This window comes from Neomonachus schauinslandi, chromosome 1, assembly GCF_002201575.2.
Source record: "Neomonachus schauinslandi chromosome 1, ASM220157v2, whole genome shotgun sequence".
NCBI lineage: Eukaryota > Metazoa > Chordata > Mammalia > Carnivora > Phocidae > Neomonachus > Neomonachus schauinslandi.
This window is the reverse complement of record NC_058403.1, coordinates 166656948-166662873: the sequence shown is the minus strand read 5'-3', so window position 1 is coordinate 166662873 and position 5926 is coordinate 166656948. Positions and strand designations below refer to the sequence as shown.

At 38.0% G+C, this 5926-nt stretch overlaps 1 pseudogene; it reads left to right on the top strand.

Moving 5' to 3' along the window:
* Positions 1–740: 740 nt before the first annotated feature.
* LOC110584908 lies at positions 741–2067 on the top strand (annotated as a pseudogene).
* The last annotated feature ends 3859 nt before the right edge of the window (positions 2068–5926 follow it).

Below are 5926 nucleotides of genomic sequence, written 5' to 3'. Positions count from 1 at the left end.
CACAGATGTAGTGAAAAGAAGGGCCATATGCACCCCAATATTCATAGCAGCAATGTCTGCAATAGCCAAACTGTGGAAAGAGCCGAGATGCCCTGCAACAGATGAATGGATAAAGAAGATGCGGTCCATATATACAATGGAATATTACTCAGCCATCAGAAAAGATGAATACCCAACTTTTACATCAACATGGATGGGACTGGAGGAGATTATGCTAAGTGAAATAAGTCAAGCAGAGAAAGTCAATTATCATATGGTTTCACTTATTTGTGGAACATAAGGAATAACATGGAGGACATTAGGAGAAGGAAGGGAAAAATGGGAGGGGGCGGAATTGGAGGGAGAGATGAACCATGAGAGACTATGGACTCTGAGAAACAAACAGGGTTTTAGAGGGGAGGGGGGAGGGGGGATGGGTTAGCCCGGTGATGGGTATTAAGGATGGCACGTACTGCATGGAGCACTGGCTGTTATACGAAAACAATGGATCGTGGATCACCACATCAAAAACCAATGATGTATTGTATGGTGACTAACATAACATAATAAAATTTAAAAAAAAAAAGTTGGGAGGGGAATTAGTTGTATAAGAATATCAATTATTTCATCTTTTATAATCAGAAGTTTAAAAATATCATTTGGCAGGTTCTCTTACATCAACCACCTAAGAGTCTTGCTGTAAGAAGCATCTCTACCATCTGCTCGGCAGCCATAAAGCAGCAACCACGTGTGCATGCATATCCATACGTGTTGGCCAGGCTGGTGTTCAGATTGGCAGTGTCTTTCTGCTGGGAGCCCTATTGCCTGGAACACGGCATCCAGCCCGATGGTCAGATGCCAAGTGACAAGACTGTTGGTGGATAGGACTCTTTCAACACCTTCTTTGATGAAATTGGTGTTGTCAAGCATGTGCCCAGGGCAGTGTTTGTAGACCTGGAACCCACAGTCATTGATGAAGTTTGCACTGGCACCTACCGCCAGGTCTTCCACCCTGAGCAGCTCATCACAGGCAAGGAAGATGTTGCCAGTAACTATGCCCAGGGGCACTACACCATTGGCCAGATCATGGACCTTGTCTTGGACAGGATTCGGAAACTGGCTGACCAGTACAGTTCTTCAGGAGTTCTTGACTTTACACAGCTTTGTTGGGGCAACTAGTTTCAGGTTCACCTCCCTGCAAATGGAATGTCTCTGTCGATTATGGCAAGAAGTCCAAGCTGGAGTTCTCCCTTTACCCAGCCCCCCGGGTTTCCACAGTGGTAGCTGAACCCTACAAATCCACCCTCACTACCCACACCACCCTGGAGCACTCTGATTGTGCCTCCATGGTATACATTCAGGCCATCTATGACATCTATGGTAGAAACCTCAATATTGAACATGCAGCCTACACTAACCTAAATAGGTTGATAGGTCAAATTATGTCCTCCATCGCTGCTTCCCTCAGATTTGATGGAGTTCTGAATGTTGATCTGACAATTCCAGACCAACCTGGTCCCCTGTCCCTGTATCCACTTCCCTTTGGCCACATATGCTTCTGTCATTTTTTGTTGAGAAAGCCTACCATGAACAGCTTTCTGTAGAAGAGATCACCAGTGCATAATTTGAGGCAGTCAACCAGATGGGGAAATGTGAGTCTTGCCATGGTAACTACATGGCTTGCTGCCTGTTGTATCATGGCAACATGGTTCCCAAAGATGTTGATGCTACCATTGCCACCATCCTGACCATGTGTACCATCCAGTTTGTGGACTTATGACCCACTGGCTTCAGATTGGCATTTATTACCAGCCTCCCACCATGGTACCTGGTGGAGATCTTGCCACAGTACAGGGAGCTATGTGCATGCTGACCAACACACCACAGGTGTTGCTGAGGCCTGGGCTCGCCTGGACCACAAGTTTGACCTGATGTATGCCAAGTGTGCCTTTGTTCACTGGTATGTGGGTGAGAGTATGAAGGAAGGAGAGTTTTCTGAAGTATGTGAGGCTGCCCTTGAGAGGGATTATGAGGAGGTTGGTGTGGATTCTGTTGAAAGAGCATGAAGAAGAAGGAGAGGAATACTAAAGTTAAAAATGTCATAACAGGGGCACCTGGGTGACTCAGTTGATCAAGCGTCTGCCTTCTGCTCGGGTCATGGTCCCGAGGTCTCGGGATTAAGCCCCATGTTGGGCCCCCTGCTTGGCGGGGAGTCTGCTTCTCCCTCTGCCCCTCACCCTGCTCATGCTCTTGTTCTCCCACTCTCTCTCAAATAAATAAATAAAATCTTTCAAAAAATGTCATAATGATGCTGTTTTTACAGGGAAGCTTTTTCCATTGTAAATATTGGAAAGTTGTGCTCTGATCATTTAATTTGTGTGTACCAGTGTATACTCTCATATACAATTACTGACCTATGCTTTAAAACACACTTTCTAACAGACCCAAGCTGTCCATTTCTCTCATGGGTTTGAATTAAAAAAATCATGTATAGCTGATAATTAGAATAGTTGGTGGTTGAGTTTAAGATGAAGAGTAAGCATTAAAACAACTAATGACTATAGCAATACCTACTAAACTGGTGTTGGAGAAAAGGAATTGGAGATATCAATCTATCATTGTTCCTAGTGTCTACAAAATAGAAGATCAAGTGTACAAAATAATGTTTTAGGTGTAAAATAAAACATAAAAATGACCCAAAAGGGAAAAGAAAGTTTCCAAAGCATAGTAAGCTACCCAAGTCACACACAACAAAGCAAAGAAATATACAGAACACAGAAAAAATAAAGCAATAAAAGAGAAAATATAACATAAAATTTGATGCTGGAATGAATGTAAATAATATATTTTAATATAAATGGGATACACATATTGAAAGAAAAGAGTCTCAGACTGTATTACAAAGCACAAGCAAAGTGGTACTGTATGTGTGTGATAAATCCGAAGCAGAAAGATTAAAAATAGAAGGACTGTAACAGCATACTGAACCCACACATATAAAGAACAAGATTTATGCTCTTAATATAGACAAATATAAATCAGGGCAAAAAGCATTGGATGTGATTAAGAAGATATTATAGGTTGAATCACGTCCCCCAGGAAGACATGTAAGTCCTAACCCTGGTACCTGTGAATGTGACCTTCCTCATTTGAAATAAGGTCTTTTAGGTGTAATCAAGTTAGGGTGAGGGCCTAATGGGTTAGGGTGGACTCTAATCCAATGATTGGTGTTCCTGTAAAAGAGAAATTTGGACAGAGACACGCAGAGGGAAGTCGGATATGTGAAGATGGATGACAGAGATTGGAGTTATGCTGCCACAAACTAAGGGACACAAAAAATTGCCAGCAACCACCAGAAGTTAGAAAGAGGCAAGGAAGTACCCTCTCCTAGAGTCTTCAGAGAAAGTGTGGCTTGTTGACACCTTGATTTTGGACTACTAAACTCCCAAACTGAAAGGCAATACACTTATTTTGTTCTAAATGACCACATTTGTGGTACTTTGTTATGACAGCCCTAACAATACACAAGGGAAACAAAATCCCAATTAATACAATTTCATAAACAAAAAAGTACAGTAAATCAATGGAAAATCGGACAAAACACATTGGTCATAGGAGAGTCATATACTCATCTCAGGCTATGAAAGATCAAGTATACAAAAGGTAAATTCACAGAAGACTAAATGGCAAATTGAAGTAGATAGAGTAGGTGTAACTTAAATGTATCAACATCTATACCCTGAAAGAGAATGCATATAATTTCTCTGTGCCAATTAAATATTTACTAAAAGAATAACAAAATAGAGATATATTACAGACAACTATATCTAACCCCAATGCAACAAAACCAGAAATTAAGATCAAAATTGTAAATCATGCCTGATTACCTGGTAAAATAAATGAGAGAAAGCGAGGGGAAGAGAGAAGAAAAAAAGAAGAAGAAAAAGAATAGCTGGCAAAGATATGATAGATGGAGATGAATGAAGAGAAAGATCAGGTGAGCATGTTACTTGAATGTTGGTTTAGCAAAGAAATCAAAGTAAAAAATGCGGGTATATAAAAAAATGATAAAATAATACATATTGGAACATATGACATGCAACAAAATGAGTGCTCATAGAAAAATATATGATCTTAGGGTGCCTGGGTGGCCCAGTCAGTTAAGCGTCTGCCTTTGGCTCAGGTCATGATCCCAGAGTCCTGGGATCGAGCCCCACTTCAGGCTCCTTGCTCAGCGAGGAGTCTGCTTCTCCCTCTGCCTGCTGCTCCCCCTGCTTGTGCTCTCTCTCTCTCGTTCTCTCTCACTTTCAAATAAATAAAATCCTTTAAAAAAATATATATGATCTTAAACATTTACATTGTAAATAGGTGGAATGAAAAATCAATGCTTTGAACATGCAATTCAAAATATAGAATTGATATATGCAAGTATGTCTTCCTTCAAAGCCTATATTTGGCCAAATTGGAAAATGTTGTAACTTTCTATTGAACTTATGATGAAAACAAGGATAGCGCCTGTTAGAAATATAAATGTGTCATTTATATGGAAAGAAGAGGACAGTGTTATCATTATTTGCAAGAAATACAGTAGGCCTGAAAAGCATAAGGAAATCAGCTGGGAACTTACACCAAATGAGAGAATACAGTAAAATGACTGAGAACAAAATTAATATTAAAAAATCAATAGCTTTGCTGTATGCAAACAGCTGTATTTTAAAGTGGCAGAAGAGATTTCCATTTCTGTTAGAAAGATAAAATTCCTATGGATAAACTAAAAAAAATATTGAAAGCATATTTATTGAAGAAACTATAAATGTTATTGATCCCTAAAAGGAAGCTTGAACAGTGGGAAAGGCATACTGATCCCAGTTAGGTAGACTATGCAATGAAGATTTCAATTTGCCCTAAATTAGTCTATACATTTAATGCAATTCCAATAAAAATACCACCAGGATATTTTTCTCTCTGGGATTAGAGAATCAGATTCTAAAGATCACATGGGGAAAAAGTCATGACGTAATAGAAAAGTTCTAAAAACAATGACTAGAAAGATATGAGAATCAATTCTCCAAATCACACTACAGATATTATCCAACTGAAGTAATGTCAGATGCGTTATTGGAACAGAACAGAGTCCATACATAGAACCAAACAAATAGGGGATTTTTTTATACATAAAAAATGGAGTGATATCAAGGAAGAAAGGATAGATCACTTGATAAATTCCTGGAGAAAATTGGGTGAAATATAAAAAAGATATAAATGAAAACATACTTGATGAAAACACGGAAGCGTTATTGTTTTGGAGTGAGGCAGACTTTTCTTAGAATCGCTTAAGTTGTAGAAACCATACCAAAAAATTAATACATTCCACTATATAAACATTTTGCCTGGAAAAACACAAGGAAACCCTATTAGCAATGTTAAAAGACGAGTACAAACTAGGAAAAGGTATTTCCAACAAATAATGTAAATATAACTAATACTCATTTTTACTACATAAAGATCTTTTTATGTATCAGAAATAAACCAGTGGGGAAAAATAGGCATAGGATAAAAAAAGTTTACAGAAAAATAAAATAATGCTTTTAAATATCTGAAAAGATGCTAAGCTCTACTTATAGGAATGTATATAAAACTACATTGAGACACCATTTTCCATTCATCACTGAGGGGCATAGAAAAAGAAACATTCTTTTTCATTGTTACAACAGTTTGAATTATAAAACTTCTGCAAGAGGTCAGTTTGATAATAAATTCAATAATAGGTATCAAAATGTAAAATACAGCTATGTTTTGATTAACAAATTCCAATTATTTTTTCTTCATGTACTCTAAAATTTAATAGGTAATACAGAAAGGCATATGTATGAGAATAGTCATCCAAACGTTTGTTGTAATAGTTAGAACTATTTTATTTTTTTTAAAGATTTTATTTATTTGAGAA